Source organism: Halichoerus grypus, chromosome 14, assembly GCF_964656455.1.
Source record: "Halichoerus grypus chromosome 14, mHalGry1.hap1.1, whole genome shotgun sequence".
In the NCBI taxonomy this organism is placed as follows: Eukaryota; Metazoa; Chordata; class Mammalia; order Carnivora; family Phocidae; genus Halichoerus; species Halichoerus grypus.
The window spans coordinates 9,025,475-9,043,254 of NC_135725.1; the positions used below are offsets into that span (position 1 = coordinate 9,025,475).

Here is a 17,780-nt window from a genome sequence, read left to right on the forward strand (position 1 = left end):
GACATCCATCCGCAGAAAATCTCCCCTAACCGCATTCCAGGAACAGAGCACATAGAAAAAAAATTTAAGAGGGTGCACACTTCTCAGTCATTAAATCTGAAGGCAGGAAAAAGCCTCCTTCAATCCACCTCCACTTAAGGCCCTGCCCACCGAGAGGACCCTCTGCTCGCTCCACCTGTCACGTATGCCAACAATTGGTTGTGTTCCCAAAGATCTGGAAGCAGTTACGCTTGTTATGGGAACTAGGTAATTCAATTGGAGATTACGTAAAATGAAATACGATTATGAAAAGACACAGAGCTCTGATTTCTAAGAACAGTGAGGATGGTGAAAGACTCCATAAAAGGGGAGTGGCTTAAAACACAGAACGAAACACTGCTGAATTTGGCAAGGGCTGGACTCTTACAACATGGGTAAGAGTCTGCATTCTGCGAGCTTCTTCTAAGTATCAGGATTCTCCCTCAGGTGACGGAAGTGATCATTAACTAGAACGGGGAGTGCTTTCAGAATGTATCCTTGAGAGGTCTTCTAACTTCATTACTTATGCCTCAGTAAACCTGAACTTTAAAAAAAAAAAGATTCTAAGAACACCAAAACCGGAAATCCTAAGTGTAACATAATAGGGTTACTTACGCAAAGCAGACTAGTCAGACTCCAAGGGGCAACTTTAGCCTTATGTAAAAATGTGGCAAATAGATACACATATTTTCTATTAAAGGTTTCATCTACTTTCAGTGACATTTTCTCATCTTAGTATTTTCATTGACCAACCCACAGCGGATTATGATTATTTCTGTTAAGAAGGCTTCTGCTGTTCTTTCCAGAGTGGAAGTCAAAAGGAAAGTCACACTACGTTGCTTGTTCTTGTCATCCAGGCTTTCCTCCCCGGCAGTAAGATCTAAATAGCTGGATTCTGGAATTTTTCTAAGTAGTTGTGGGCTGCATCCCATCGGCCAGATCTTAAATATTTCTTTCATCAGGTTACTGCCCTACTCAAGTTGCAAAGCGATCCTCAAGACGCCAACTCCAAGCCTCCCCGCCTGGACTCCAGAGGTCCCCATAATCTGATCTTACCCGATCTAGTTTGCCATTACTTCCCGGCCCGCGACCATCCCACTAGGAACAGGAGCAGAAAGCCAGCGTCTCGCCCTAGCCCGCTGTATTTATCCCCCACTTTGCGATTTCTCACACTTCTCACCTGGAGCGCCTTTCCCAATCCCTTGTACCTGTGCATGTTGTCCCAAGCGTCAGGCATCAACTCGTTCCCCACTCAGGATCATCCCCAGCTGTAACGTATCACTCTGATATTTCTCTTACCGAGACCACGCTTTATTTCTCTGCATTCCCCTACTGTAGCTAACATAGCACTTGGGCAAGAAAAGTGAGATAGTATAAATATAATCGAATACAAACTGAACTTTTAGACAGGGTCCCCTGGGAAATCAGCTCCTGGCTATACACTTGTTTACTGAACACAGTCGTGAATTCAAGCGTCTCTGTTCTAGATCTTTCTATGCTCATCTTCAAGGACAAAATCGTAAACTCTAGCACCGAACTTGCTGCATCTTCCCTCTATCTTCTCATTGCTCACGCTCCCTATAGTGTCAACCTCTGGAGTCACCTGAACTGATGAATCAGCTTCTGGAGCACAGGGTAAAATTCCTTAGCATCTAGGACAGGACACTGAGATTTTTTCAAAAGTTGCACAAAGCTTCTAAATCCCCCTACTGATCTGGTCTAAACCCTATTTTATTTACTTCCTCCTCCACTATTTAAAATCTCTCCTTCCTATAAGGCTACGGTCTTGGGTTTCCCCAACTTTTCTCACTGCCTTTTCCTCCCCTTACATGCAGATTCCCCAGGTTTTATTTTTGGCCCCCATCTCTTTTTTCATGCTCCCGACAGTAAACATGCAGTGAAATATGGCCACCTGCCCCGAGTCCACGGTAGACATCACTGATAATCTGATGCCCAGAACAGCAACAGCTGAGAGGTCTCTTAATGGCCCTTGGCGGGGGACGGGCTGCTGGAGAACTTCAAAACCTCTCTCCTGGGGGGCAGCGGGGAGAATATAAGATGTGTCTCTGGAAGGCTTCGACCTCCCCACCTCTACAGTGGGGTCCCTGGCGGACTTCCTGCTGCTGAGCAACCTGGACACAGACTCTCGACCCGCAGGGTGGTGGGTGCTTTCTGAGCAGCCCCTTGCCACGGGTCAGAGGTCCCTGCAAGAAGTCAGGTCCTTTATTCTGGATGTGAAACCGTCTTTGGAGATCCAGACTGCCCCTGGCCTCACTGTGACTTCAATGCACATGGCTTCAAACCTTCTCTCTCCAGCCTGGACTCGCTTTGGAGTTACCGGTTGTGATTTCCAATATCCCGTCAAATGGCCCAGCTCAAAGTCATCGCTCTTTTCCCAGCAGAGCAAATATTTCTCCCTGGATCTCTCTGTCTCATCAAAGGGCAGCATCATTTCCCCCCAGTTATCCAAGCTAAAAAAAAAAAAAAGACCCTTAAAATCACGAGTATCCCTCCTTACAGTCTGGCAGGCCTGCCCGTCGCTGCGTGCTTTACCTCTGAAATAGTTCATTCCCTTCTGTTCATTCTCCTCTCGCACAGGCAGGGTCAGCTGTAATGGCCTCCCTATGGGTTTTTCTTGCCCTCTCTCCTGGGCCCTAATTCATCCTTTACAAAGCGAGCGGTTATCTTCTTTCTGCTTAGAAGGAGGAACGCACATTTGTTCTCGCACTTCAGACCCTGTGGTCTTTCTATGGAACAGAGTAAAGCCTCCAGGGAGTGCCCTACCCTAATCTTTCTCCTCTACTCCTATCCCTGTAAAAACCCCTATAAAAACACCGTGCTCCTAACACACAAGGTCCCAGAGGGAGGAGCCACACATTCCCACGCCTCAGTGTGGTGCGGAGCCTGGGATTCTCCTCCTGAGCCCCTGTCCTACACAAATCATGCTCCTTTTTTAAAGAAACGGCTAAAACGTCACTTTCTTCATAAAATCCTACAGGATTCCCTTTTGTACTTTTTACAATGTATCACACGTACTTTTGTTCACTGTTGATTTAATTCTGCTTTGTATGAGTTTTGTTCTTCTCTCAAAATATGCCCAAATCTCCTATCAGTCCGAAATCTCTTCGGGAATTTTAAAAAAGTCCCCTTAATCAAAATGTAAAGGCATTTAGACTGATGCCTTACTCACCAGTGGGACCCAAAAATCTTGTTGCAAGAAAATTAAATCTTCACTCTTTTTTCTTCGCTTTCTCAGAATGGGAGGGCTTATCAAGGAAGCACATTGCAAGGCTGTTTGGAGGAAGCTACTCAATTATACGGTGAATTAAAATAAGCACAAATGGGGCAAAATAACGATTTTTGGTTTCTGTTTACCCTGCTCCAACCCACCTCTGTAAAACTGCCTGTATTTTATTTTTAAATTTTATTTATGTATTTTGAGTAATCTCTGTACCCGACGTGGGGCTCAAACTCAGGACTCCGAGCTCGAGAGTCGCACGCTCTCTCGCACCCAGCCGGCCAGGTGCCCCTCACCTGCCTTTATTTTAACTGGTGATTATACCATCCTGGGTCTTGCTCCGGCTTTGGGAGTAAAACGGCCTAAATAAGATATTCAGCCTCACTGGCAAAGAGAACCCTCTAGCCTGGAGAACAACCAAGATCGCCCCTCACTTTGCCAGAAGGCAGAGAAGGATGTGTATGTGCAAGTCTAGTTAGCAAGGCGAGGAGGAGGAGAGGGAGGGGCTCTGGCCTCCCTGGAAACAAGGCAAACAGGAAGGGGAGAGAGAGTCCCACTATTGGGCAGATGGAAGTCCACGAAGAGCGCCCTCTTGAGGACTGGAGGGGCGAGTCACCTTCAAGAGGCTCGTCTTACACTCATTCCATCTGAAGGGCTGTCTTGAATTTCTCTAGAGGCAAGTCCTCCCCGGGTCATCAAGAGACTCACCTGTTGCTCATCTGTTCTAAGCTCCTGCACCTTGTCAAGAATGCACAAGCCAGGAGGAGGTCGGCTCAGTGGGCAAAGGGGCTGTAAACCGGGATAGCATTTGTCTTTGGCCAAAACCCCACAGTCCCGCAGACCCTGATGTGCATTTTCAAAATCTACCAGTCGATAAACTGAACGTTCAGCATTCACCCCAACAAATCTACCTGCCATATAGTAAATGCTAAATCGGAAAACCAGCTCCTTGCCTGTGAGGCTTAGTTCCTCATCTGTAAAATGGGAGAGAGAATATCTATTCCAAGTCTGTAAGGGGATTAAATCGTGATATAGATTTATAGCTCCCAGGCCAGCACTGTCTGGAACACAGAAGGGAGAGGACAGAGTAGGAACCGAAAGTCCTGAAAATTCCATGGGAAGGCATTTGGAGTAAGAATTCAGACCTGGCAACTAAAAAGGATACCATATTTTTACATCATTTATATCTCAAAGGAAAGGAAACACATCGGTCCTGGGGAGGGGAATGGAGTGATGGGAGCCCACTTTGTGGTGGTAAGAAAGCACCAGCTACGTGACACGGAGAGGTAAAAGCAATTTTGAAAAGGGGGGGAGACAGCCTGTGAAATCTGAAGTGGGGACATGAAAGCTCTGTTTATGGAGAAGCAAAAAATCACTATTCCAGTGTGGGAAGGCATGCTCCCACATACCCCTTAATGGCCTTCAAAAAAAAAAAAAAAAAAAGTCAGTCGTTTGGCACAGGGCGCCCTGTAAAACAGGGTGTTTTTAAACCAAATGGAAGGACATGCAAATGTTCCTAACAGCAGGCTGGGGCTTGATGGGTACCGCCGGCTGGGATTTATTGAAATGGCTACAAAAGAGCTCAGCCTTGTAACAGGTTAAAAATAATTCTGAACGTAATGGCACCAAAATAACCCCTGGCCGTGTTTTCCTTGGCTACTTCTCCAACCTGGTACGTGAAGGTCAGTGAGATCACAGGTGATTCTGTTTTCTTTCCCTCACTCTTCTGTAGTTCTCGTTACGCTTTTACGATGTGAAAAATGCCTCCCAAAAAGCTATTTTCAACTTTGCATTAAAAAAAAAAAAAAGCAAAGCTCCAAGTGTTTTTGGGTGCGGTTTATAAAAATGCAGTAAGATACAACTAATAGAACAATCATCAGATTTGGTAATAAGATAAAATGGTGGCAAATAAAGACCCTAAACTGGGTTTATTATTTCTCCTGCAGAATACGTATTTATGACAGGGAATCCCCTGCAATGTTGACATTGTGGTCTGCTGGACTCCACAGTATCTTCCTATGCCTTCCAGTAACATCCCATGACATTAGCGTAATGATTTTTTTAAGATTTTATTTATTCATTTGAGAGAGTGGGAGAGAGAGAGAGAGCACAAGCAGGGGGAGAGGCAGAGCAGGGAGCCCGATGTGGGACTCCATCCCAGGACCCTGGGATCATGACCTGAGCTTAAGGCAGACGCTTAACCATCTGAGCCACCTAGGCATCCCTGATTTTTTTAAATTAATATGAATGCAAATGGATTTGGTCTTGATAATTTGGGTGGGAGGGGGAGACTTGTTAGGTGTCAATGATCAAAATGGATCCCTTTGGCACCTGTTAGGCATGCTGCTTGGTAGTATGCAGGAGATTCAAAAAATGAAGGGGTGGATAATTTCTTCTTGATGACAAAATGCTAGAAAATTCTTGGTCTTGTTCTGTACAGAATGGCGGAAGTCCCCAGCTACCTGCATGGGGACGGTAACTCCATATGGCAGGTAGGTGCTCCCATTGTGGGCACCACGCATTTTGGTTTCCCATCCATTGTGTCTTATCAGCACACGGACTCAGTTCAACTCTCTAAATGCTGCCAACAATCAGATCGTCCCAAACACTGGATCATGAATTGAGGCCACCAAAATGCCATAGGACCCCGTGTCAAAACTGCATTTTCAAGACAAAGCCTTCCTGAGAACAAAGACGAAGTCTCTCACCCATGCGCCTCTGAGTTTTAGAGCTGAGTCTCAGAGTTGGAGCCAGACCAGGGTAAATCCACATAGTTCTCTCCGGGGCCACCAAAGGCCAGGGCAGAAAGATGGGGCCATGTACTCTTCCTCACCCCCATCCCTCCCAGGGAGGTGAAAGGACTCATCCAAGATGTCAGAGCAAAATGATGACAGATCTGGAACCAGAGAGATCCCTGATATCCTGATGCCTGAGTCCCCCTTCTTCCCACTAAGTTAACAGAGGCAGCTTGGAAGAGAGGAATAGATCCACTGGCAACCTCGATAAAGTTTTGAAGACATCATTTTAAATAATCTTTAGGACATCTTTAGAAAACATTCCACACAAGGTCCAAGGGAAGGATATTTTAGAAAACAGCATTCTGCATTAGGAATATGCTTTCTACATAGGACTCTGAGCAGCGTGACCTTAAATACTGTATTTCAGTAGGAGGAGCAGAATAAGCTTGGCCTGGAGCAAAGTTTCATGGTCCCATCTACAATTTTTTTCATGAATTCTGACAATCTAACATTCTCTAATAGAAAATAAGAAAGAAGCCCTATAAAAGTATTCGGCCTTCTGCTGAAAACAACGTTCTCTATTGGGCACTTTCTTGTACAAAACTCAACATGAAAACCCAGCTAATTTAGTGCTTTCTTTTTGTCTTTTAAATTCGGAGTTAGATTAGATGTATTCATCTGGTTTTTGCCAAAAAAGAAAGAAAAAGTTCGACCTGGAAGGCAGTTGTGAAAATTATGGCCATTTGCAAGGAACAGCAAGGTTGGAACAGTGAAGCAGCGATTGTACTTTTGGGTGCATATTTAAGTGATCTTCATCACTGTGCTCTGAAATTAGAACAGCGCCTGCAAATTCTTGAGAAGCTCAAGAGCACTTCTGTCAGAACTGCATGCCTTTAGAATTCTTTTAAGTAAGCAATCTTTCCATGAAGACATAGATCACTGGCATCGAATGGGAAAGAATGCCGACAATGTCTACCTTGACCCGCACGAGTCAAAAAGCACAGGATTCACGGACTCTGCCAAAAGGACACAGACTGCGACCAAGCCTCCCCCGAACCCTGGCTCTGGCTGGTACGCTCGCTCCGGCACAAGTATTTATGGAGTGCTCACTATGTGAGGGGCTCTCCGGTGCTGGCCTACGGCGGTGCACCCGGCAGGCGAGGGCGCTGGCTTCCGTGCATGATGGCAAGGGCCATGCAGGAAACGGGCATAGGTCACGGGATCCTGGCCGGGCCTGGCGATTTCAGCTAGTGCAGTCAGGAGGGATCTCTCTGGAAAGAGACCATTAGGGCAAGGAGGCAGCCACGGGAAGGAGCCTTCCTGCAAGTGCAGAGGACCCGAAAGACAGCCCAGTGTGACAACCTCCCTGAGAGCAAGGGGAGAAGTTGAGGCCAGATGGCCCCATGTCACAGACCACGTTGAAGTGTTTTTTTTTTTTTAAGAGAGCGAGCGAGGGGTGATTAACATAATAAAAAAATTAAAAAAAAAAGAACAAGCGAGAATGAGAGCATGAGCGGGGGGGGGGGGGGGGGGGGGGGGGAGAGGCAGAGGGAGAAGCAGACTCCCCGCTGAGCAGGGAGCCCGATGTGGGGCTCATCCTAGCACCCTGGGATCATGACCTGAGCCGAAGGCAGATGCTTAACCAACTGAGCCACCCAGGCGCCCAGAAGTGTTTGAGTTTAATTGCACTTACAATAGGAGGCCGCTGGAGGGTTTTATGTGGTGGGGGTGGGAGTGAGGTGGGGGGTAGGGGGCGGTGGTGGGGGCATGCTGGGGAGTGGGAGTAGTGGGTAGGGGGTGATGGGGAGTTGGTATTTGCTTTGGAAAGTTCACCCTCTGACCTCTCTGGGTGGCCACCTGAACTGTTGTGAACAAGAGAAAAAGCCATCCTCCACAACGCCAGGAATCTGCAAACATCACATTCTGCAGCACCGAACTCCCTGCATCTCCTTTTCTTTACTCAAAGGTAGAGGATGTGCTGTGCTGTATTTCTCCCGCATGGGGGGCTAGGAGCACGGGCATGGCTGTCAGAGAGGCTCTGGTCTCCCAGTGCAGCAGCAGGTGAACTCTATCGCCTTCCCCTTGTGGAGGGGAAGCTGCCCTTCTCTCCTGTGGGAGTCCTGAGACTGGGGGAGGGAAAATCCTAAGTAATGTCCCCAGAGGCAGGACACTGAAACTCTCACAGGAAGCAGGACCCACGTTGCTTAAACTCTGCTCATTTCTTGAACAGTTCAAGCTGTACAAGTTAGAGCATCTCACAATCTATTTTAATCTCTATTAATTCCCATCTGTGTACACTTGGAGACCTGCTCTTGACAAGCTCTTTAAGGTGGCTAAGTGTGCACTATTATCTCTAATAGCATCTCTCAAATCTGGCTCTTAATTGCACTAATAAGGTGGGCCCCGCTCCGACGGTAAGGAACAGAAACTTGACAATTAACACCGCGTTCCCCGGTCCGAGCACAGTGCGGCTCAGCCTCCTCCACATTTGAGAAATGGGTGTCAAGTTGAATCTGCTTTTAAACAGCCTCCGTGCATGGACCCACTAACAGGAAAACAGAGGGTGATCATTCTTAAAACCAGAGTACAAAGTAAAAGTCATAGCAGCTTCACATGGTTTTGGAGGTTGTGGAAGGGACCCTGCAAGTCAAAGGTAATACAACTCACTCAGCCTGGGAGGCCCAGGACCCCATCCTCAGCTGGTGGCAGGGCCCGGACCCACAGGACCCGGTTCCCGACAGCTGGCCCCCGAGCTCTTCCCGAAGACATGGAAGATTAAGTAGAAAAACGTAGGACGAGAGCTGATAGCTGAGTGTGTATAGGTTGGGGGGCTTGAGAAGAAGCTTGAGGAGAATAGGCCAGTCCCACCACATATTCAGCAAGTGAACATCTCCTCTTCCTTAATTCCATTAATGAGTGGGGATAGGCGCCTTCATATCTACCCCTTTCCCCTTTCCCCTGTCACTCCAAACCCTGTATTCAAGACACACAATGGAAATATTTTTCTTCCCTCTTTTACTATCACTTATCACATTTACTCTGACACAGCCAATTTGTTTTTGGAGTCCTTCTTATATGAGCCAGGTTAAATGTTACACATTTAAACCTCAGAAAACTCTACAAAGTACATGCTATTATTTCCCCCCACTTTATAGCAAAAGCTACAAGAGGTTATACTTGGTACCCAGGGTTACAGGCTAATTATAATTAGAGCTGGGATCTGAACCCAGGGTCTCAGATTCCAAGGCTTACATTTTTGACCACGATCCTAAGCTACCCAGGCACACAGCCACCGAAGTCATAGTTCTGACACCCACCCAGATGACACCCACCCAGATGTGGACACAGTGATGGTAAAATCATCCCGCCCTGCCTCTAACTTCCTGACTGGCACCCCTCCCTCACCTCCACCACGAATGACGTCATTTCTAAATGTCTACCCGTATCAAAACATCACATTGTACACCTTAAATATATATACTTTTTTACCTGTCAAGGATAAACAAAAATTTTCTTTTAAAAAGATTTTCTTCCTGCAGCTTTACCGATTAAAGAAAAAAAAAAAAGTACGGGACAGAAACCAGATCTTGATTCAAAAAAGCAGACATATTTCTAAAACCATCTATTTCTCTGCAGGACTTGGCTCCTCATAAAGATAAGGCGAACTTACTCGGGCTTGTAAATATCGGTAAGCCTGATCCAATTTCCCATGGTTACTTTCCGCGCCTGAGTTACATTTCCGAGCTGAATCCCTGTTTCAAAGGATAGAACTCGAAACCAGAAATTCCATGCATCACAGTCTTAAAAATTGAGCAAAACAAGTCTCTCCTGCTTCTCAACCTTTAATGTTTATTTTAGTTGGCCCTCGGAGGACTGTTTCTTCTACTGAACTTACCCTACTGAATTCTGACAAAAGGGAACACACCAAGGTCCAATCGCTGTGAAAACCATCTAGCCAGTGGATTTAAGAATAAAATAAAAATTGCAGAAAAGTTACCAAAATTTGTTTACTACTGTCAGATATTTCCCCAAACAACTCAAACTCTTGCCACTAATCAGTTCAGTACTTCCTTCCTAAAGTACTGAAGAACACGAATTTGGCAAAACCCAAATCTATTTTCTAGGTCCTTAGCTCTCCCTTGTGTATAAAAACGGAAATGCAGCTTGCTAGATATTTTTTGCCCCAGTAGATCGGATGACCCAATTTTAAAAGCTAAAAATGCCATTTGATAAAAGGAAAAAAAAAAAAAATCAATGTTTATGTCTTATAGCAAAAAGCAAAGAAAGATTATTTAAAGTGACAAAACAAAAGCAGCAAAATATTAAAGGCATTCTGCACATTATACTTTTGGTGAAGAATCCTGAAAACCAAAACCAACCAACCAATCTTGTCAGTGTAAGATATTTTAGGAGAAAGGGACATTTCACAGAATCACAGATGTTCTCAGCTGGGATTACAGCGAGGAGTTTCCAGCCCCCATCTCTGATTTCAGGCTGGATCGTACTGAATCCAGCCCAAACACAGGAGACACCTTTACAGATGGGTGACAAGATAGTTTGCTATTTCTCATTGTGTATTTCAGCAGAATTTCAAATATTGTGTTTGAGATACCAATTTCTTTAACCTTTCTTGGTACTTTTTCCAGTTCTTCGTGACTACCTCTCCATGGATGTCTCTGCCTCTTTCCCACGTAGGTTTTGGCACAGGCTTCTGGTGATGGGAAGCCAACCAGGGGATCTTATCCTGCTATTTGCACCCTGGTATTACGTAGCTTTTTAAGACACCCCCAGGTAAATTCCCTTGAGAAATGTCGCATTTTACTTACTGATTACCCCCACTACTGTATGGTTTAAGACTCTCTTACTGTTTCCTCTACTTCGAGCTCCGGGAAGGAGAATCCCCCAAAATCCTTTGAGTGGTCAGGAGACAGGACCAGGAGGTTGCCACTTGGGCAAAGAAATTGTGGGGATCTTGGGCTCTTACTTGGTTGAACAGACTGGTTGAGGAAAAAGAGGGTACTCTCTGGGCTGCCCTTCCTCGAGGTCCCTCTCAAAATCCTAAACCTTCTCAAACCAGCTCCATCTATCCCTAGATTCAAAGATGGGAGGAAATGAGTCTTATCACCATCACTTCTGCAACTTGGTTTGGGGCCCAACTGCAAAAACAGAGATAACTGCCTTCATCGCCAGGAGCTTCTACAGGATACCTAAAAAAGCATCCTCCTCCTCCTCATATAGAGGGACCACACAGCGAGACACCAGTGAATAAGAAGGACCTTTCCAAATTACAGTTTTGAGATGTCCACATCCATCGTGACACAAAAGCGTACTCTTCAAAGTTCGTTCGGCAATTAAATATTATACAGAGCACATAATTTAGTTTGCATTTCAATTATCTTCCAGTGCTGTAGGGTACAAATCACTCACTCGACAATTAAATACGTTCTGTGGTGTCACTAAATGTTTTAAGGGAGGGAAGGATTCTGAAGTTGGCAGAAGGACCAAAGGAACAGAAAGAAGAGAAAAAGCAAGTACTCCAGAACTCACCCTCAGCCCAGCTTTTAGCTTTGCAATCCCCCCGATTTTATGGAGCCCCTGCCCCCAGTAATGATTACAGTACGGGAGACATCCCAGACAGGGCACACATGGTTGGAGCTAAACCGAAAAACCCATCCCCCTGGGCTCATCAGACGGCTGCCAATTTAGGCTGACGGAACGCCTGCTCTCACACATAAAGACACAAAGATATTTTTCCAAGAAATTATCAACACCAGCCAATTACTGTGTATGTGCGCGCACACACACACACACACACACACACACACACGCACACGGTACGTGGTGTAGCACGGTCATCGCCTGGGGTTCACCTTGGGAAAAGCTCTGAAATGCTGATGGATATCATCTTTTTAAAACTACATTCATATTCTCTTTTACACTTTCTAAAGGCGCCATCCGCTGTTCAGGGGAGCCCCCCACTGCCTTCAGAAGGATTAGGATAAAGTTGGTATGCAAAAAGAAAAAAAAAAACCAAATGATACCAGTGCTTTCCAAAAACGGATTTGTGAGCCCACCATCAGACAGCAGTCTAAATCAGGATGGGTGGAGGGAGAGAGGAGTTTCCTCAATTTCAAAGGCTCTTTGCCGTCGACGGCGAGGCCTGGGGGACAGAACTGCTAGAAGCCACAGGGCTGAACCTATGGCCGGGCCACATGTGTACAGGAAGTTACTCTGTGTTCGTGACAAGGCAGGGCAGGGTGCCTTCTTTCTTGGCGGGAGTAAAGAGGAAGAGGTAAGAGGTCAGGCCTGAGGATCCTGCCACCTGTTGTCTAATCAAGAATGTGTCTGGCCTTTGTCCTTGGTTGCTGGCCCGGAGCGTCTAAAGCCCTTGGAATTTCCTGAGTGGTGGTGGTGTCTTTGTGATGCTAATGAGGTGACCAGGGAGGGCCCCTAGAGGGCTTCGGGATGGGGGCTGTCACCAGAAGGACCAACCACTTGATGAGATGGCTGGGCTGCGGAGCCAGGCGGACCTGGGAGGAGTGGGGGGCTGGAGGCGGAGTCTAATCACCCAGCTGATGATTTTATTTTATTTATTTTTTTCCAGTGGATGATTTTAATCATCTGTGCCTACACAGTAATGAGCCCTGGATAAAAATTCTGGACACTGAAGCTCACTGGAGCTTCCTGGTCGGTGAAAGGCACTGATGGTCAGGAGGGGGATTCGAGGAGGGGAGGACAAGGAGGGGATCTCTGTCTGCTTCTTAGACCTCACCCTGTGCATCTCTTCATCTGCTGGTCCTTCTGACTGTAATAAAACTGTAACCACAAGCAGTGCTTTTCTGAGTTCCATTAATCATCCCAGCAAATTACTGAACCTGAGGGGGTCATGAGAACCCCTGAATTCATAGCCAGTCAGTCAGAAGAGCAGGTGGCCTGGGGGCCCGCAGAGTGCGGCTGGTGGGTGAAATAAGCACTGTCTTGTTGGGGCCTGAGCCCTTTAACTTGTGGGGTCTATGCCAACTCTGGGTAGCTAGCAACAGAAGTGAACCTGGGTGGTGTTGAAACGGAGTACTCGCCCCTGAGGGTCCAGTGGTGCATTTGGGTGGGGGGCGGTTGCAAGGAGCTAGAGGAATGAGACCCTAAAAGTGCCCAGTGGTAGATTTTCTGTGAAGCTAATAAAGTGCAAACTTCAGGACTTTTACCTCACACGCTCCTTCTAAGGCTCTGGGAAGGTCCCCCACGATATGTTCATATGGCTTGTAGAGATACAATGTGCAAAAGCTAGACATTTTCGTCTTGCTTGTGTTAAAAAGCTCCCTCACCGGGGCACCTGGGTGGCTCAGTCATTAAGTGTCTGCCTTTGGCTCAGGTCATGATCCCAGGGTCCTGGGATCGAGCCTCGCGTTCGCATCCGGCTCCCTGCTCATCGGGGAGTTGGCTTCTCCCACTCCCTCTGCGCCCCCCCCTTGTTCACGTGCACTCTCTCTCTCTCTCTAATAAATAAATAAAATCTTTACCAAAAAAAAGCAAAAAACAAAACGAAACAAAACAAAAAACCCCAAAAAAACCTCCCTCACCCATCCAGCCATCAGATTCTAGAAACTTCAGTCTTGACAACCCCCTGGTGGTGACTCTGCCATTGTTGAGAAACAGGGCTAGACTCTCTTGCATGGTCTAGCACAGTGTGAAGAAAACAGCCAAGACTTTGCAGATTCTCAAGCAGGGCACAGAAGAGCTGGGAGCGCGAGGACAGCACCAGAGGGCCTGGGGGTCTTCGTGAGACTTCAGAAAAGCTGCCAACTGGAGGAGCCAGGACCCCAGACTTCAACAGCACAAATCATGGAAATCTCCCAGGGAATGAGATGGGACCAGATGCATGCCGAGACCTCCAGGGACAGGACAGACCGGTAGCCCTGCGCTGAGCCCAGCAGCGACCCACAGGATAGCGGGAGAACCAGGGCACCAGCCCCCAAGGCCACGATGAAACACCAGCTCCTACCATTATCCAGATGCCACTTGGGGAGGAAGATGGGACAGCAGGCCCCAGGAGAGGAGAGAAACAGCCCATGGGATACTTGAATGCTGCCCTGACTACCCCAAAAAGATAAGTTAACTGGAGACTTTGACTAACACCAAAGAGACCGAAGTTTCCCTCAATGGAAAACAGGGATTTCAGAATAACTTTAAAAAACTTTTTTTTTTTTAATTAGGCTGTGTTTGAAATTGTGATCCTTCTCATTTAAAACGTTACGAATAACAGAAAAATTTCAAAATCTTCCAACGAAACAGATGGTCTAAAGGTCACTGTGGGAATTTTTAGCATAATACGATTCTAAAATAAAACCTGTTTGTGATAAAACCATAATACAATGTTCACAGAAAGTGGCCATATCACTTAAATTTAGCCTAAGTGTTCTGGGGCGGAGACTGCTAGCTAGTCACCAGAATCTTATCTTCCTGGGCTGACGGCCAGACTGCATTCCCTGGTCTCCCTTACGACCAGCGTGGCCGCACCACTGAGCTCTAGCCCATGGACCGTGAGCGGCAGTGATAATGGAACCAGGGCAGGCCTGGCCCCTCCGAACCCCACACCCGCCACTCTGTGCTGTCTCCCCCACTTCAGTTCGCTGGGAAACTGATGAAGAAGCTGGCAGAGGCTCCATCAGCCGGGGCTCTGGAATGGCCACGTGGAGAGCCGAGGCCACCACCAACCAGAACCACTCACCATGGGCTTTTACGTGGGCAAGAAAATTCTACTTGTGAGTAGGGCATGTGTAGGTCCAGCCGTTGCAGCTGTGAACATGACCCTAGGCCATACTCTTCCACATCCATCTGGTGCTAATTCAATGTAGCAGCCAATGGGCGCTTCCTATTCGCACACGGAATTCCTAAGTTCTAACAAGATCCACCTTCCCTGCTACTAGAAAAGCGGGCATGTGGGCAACTACCAAGAAACGGCAGGAAACTGCGTTCCGAGCTGGGACCGAGGAACGAGCATGGATGTGTGAGGCTCAGAGGAAGTTCGACCGCGCTCTATTTGTGAAGGTGCCACGGATGCGGCGGTCATGGAGCTGGGCCTTGAAGGATGAGAAAGGTTCAGCAGAAGGAGGAGGGGTGGGGAAGTGCATTCCGGACTGACCACGAGTCCTCAGGTTTGATCCGGTGGGATGTGATGCTAAACACAGAAGAAAACAGGGTTCTGTTCACCCCAGGAAGCAGAATCAAGGCCAGCGAGGAACAGCGACAGGGAAAGGGGATTCTGTTCAAAGCGGGGAGGAACTAACAATTGGGGCTGACCACAAATTGGAGGCGCTCTGCAGACAAAAAGGCAGCGCGTCTCCTTGAGGGATGCCCAGCGTTTTGGCACGGGGGCTGCGGAGACTGTGGTGTGGGCACGGGATGGGGAGCTGCTCCATTCAGCTGCCTTCCAGCGCTGGGATTCTACGTATCGCCGAGGCCTCTGCCAAGCAGGCTTTGTACAACATTGCCAGGAGAAAGAAGAATTATGTTAGCCCTGTCTCAGCATTTCTTACACGACAGGCTTTGCCATATTCCCTTTCAAGGCTGGGTTGGCCGGGTCTACGCAACGCACTCAATCACAAGCCAGTAGAGAACATCTCTTCATGTCCAGGCTCGTGAAAACTCCTTGAATATAATGTTATTATCCAAAAAGCTTGCTAGGCTGATATTGAACAGGACTGCTGCTGGCGAATGAGAAAAGAAAAGACAGTAAGCATCTATTTTGAATGTTAGGCCATGTCTTGACTGCGTGTCCCAGCTCACAGAGAGTCACCAGCTCCTTCTAAATGCAGACCATTTTCAAAAGAATGGATCACAAAAAGAGGTACTACATTAGAGCTGTGCTGAGAACACGTCTGTCCTTCCCAGGTGTCTCCGTATCTCGCAAGACGCCTCAGCGTGAACGTTATATTATAAACGCGAATTTCACAGTGTTGTTTTGAAAAACAAACTAGTTTTCCATTTTTAGACGTGTATGTTAGAGGTCAAAGAGAGTCTACTGGATCACTAGAAAGAGAAGGGCTATCCTAACATTACGGTCAACGAAGTCAATGTCTACTTTCCTCTTAAAAGTTACAATTTCATTTCGCAAACATTCCTTGGGTCCCTACTATGTGCTAGGCATTGCTATTCATTAGTGACAGACTCTGAAGGAAAAAGAGAACAAATGAGGTATTCTAAACTTGAAAACTTTCTAAGATCCATTTTTCTTTTTTCTTTTTAATAAAGATTTTATTTATTTATTTGACAGAGAGAGTGAGAGAGCACAAGCAGGGGGAACAGTAGAGGGAGAGGGAGAAACAGGCTCCCCGCCAAGCAGGGAGCCCGACGCGGGGCTCGATCCCAGGACCCCGGGATCACGACCTGAGCTGAAGGCAGACGCTTAACCATCTGAGCCACCCAGGCGCCCCTCCATGTTATTTTTCTTAAAAGCGTTTCCCGAGGGTTATTTCAAAAATGATGAGTTCAGCCACATTCTTGCCTAAAAGACAAGGTGATTTTGCTTGTAATATCTGCAGATTCTACATATAAAGATTGACTTTCCATGTTGGGCTGGATGGTTGTATCATCTGCTGTAATAGGACTCCAGGTACTCAGTTTATTGCTTAAATAAAAGAGAAAGGGAGAATTTTCCTGAGCTCAGAAATGATTATTAAACAAACACAAAACTCTTCACATTACAGAATGAATCTTAATTATACAGCCACAACCTCACAACTGGGAAACAAAAGAAATCCATAAAACCATGCTCTGGGGCCACGGGGATATTTGGATATGAGAGTAAGACAGTCGCACACAGGAAGTTAGATTTCACATGCCATTGTTCAGCCATAAATATGAGCAATGCTCTTCTTTTCTCAGTCTTTTCAAAATTCAGGTCACGTCTCTCTCATCATACAGCATCCTGAGTAAATCACATCTCAAGTGGTGCCAAGACCTGTCTGCCTTTGATAACCGATCTCAAAATCCTTCCCATTGCCTTTCTACCCACCTACCTACTTATGTCCTGGGTCCTAAAGCCACGTTTCACAAAGCTTGGGAACGGCATTCCCTTTCGATAAAATGAACAACTCACAACAACAGCTTCTACTTTGTTTGGTTTTCAACCCAACGGAGCTATTTCCAGTGCACATTTACTGGTCCTGCCTGGAACGAGGGTCCCAGATTGCTGTCAACACAGGCACTAAGTCTGCTCCCAGTGAGGGAAAGTGGGGCAAAACCTTCAAATGCAAGATTCCCACCGGCCGTGGCATTCAAGCACGTCACTCCTAGGACGCGCATTGCGATATTTCTATGCTCCCCAGGCAAACATTCTGAGATTTCATTCCCCAGTCAAGATGAGAAATCAACATTTTCCAAAGTTGGGGGGGACCCCAAACTACAGAATAACATTTCCAAACTTCAGTGACCCCAGTCTGTGCTTGCGATGGACAGATCACATTAGCCAAAACTGGGCATGCAAATGCTTCCGCACTCACGACTTCTTATTTCTAGCCAGTTGTGCGATCCTGCAGTCACGGAACCTCTCTGGGCCACAACTGCTCTGTCCCTAAAACCAAGAGAATACAAAGACACCTTCCAGCTCTAATTTCTTTGGGTCTAGGAAATAACAATGCAGCTAGAAAATACCACTGTCTCAACTCTCTCCGCAGGCCTTGGAAAAGTAAAACTCCGATTCAAGACCAGGACATTGAGGGGGAACAATTAAAAAGATCTCTCAGGCCCCCTTCCACATTTTGATCCTAACTCCTACAGTGAGGCATGAC

The 17,780-nt window shown here is 46.7% G+C and overlaps 1 protein-coding gene across 7 annotated transcripts in view; it reads right to left on the reverse strand.

Moving 5' to 3' along the window:
• The window catches only part of SMARCA2 (SWI/SNF related BAF chromatin remodeling complex subunit ATPase 2), a 178,174-nt gene that overhangs the window by 55,270 nt on the left and 105,124 nt on the right, over window positions 1-17,780 (reverse strand). The gene's annotated exons all lie outside the window — the stretch shown is intronic.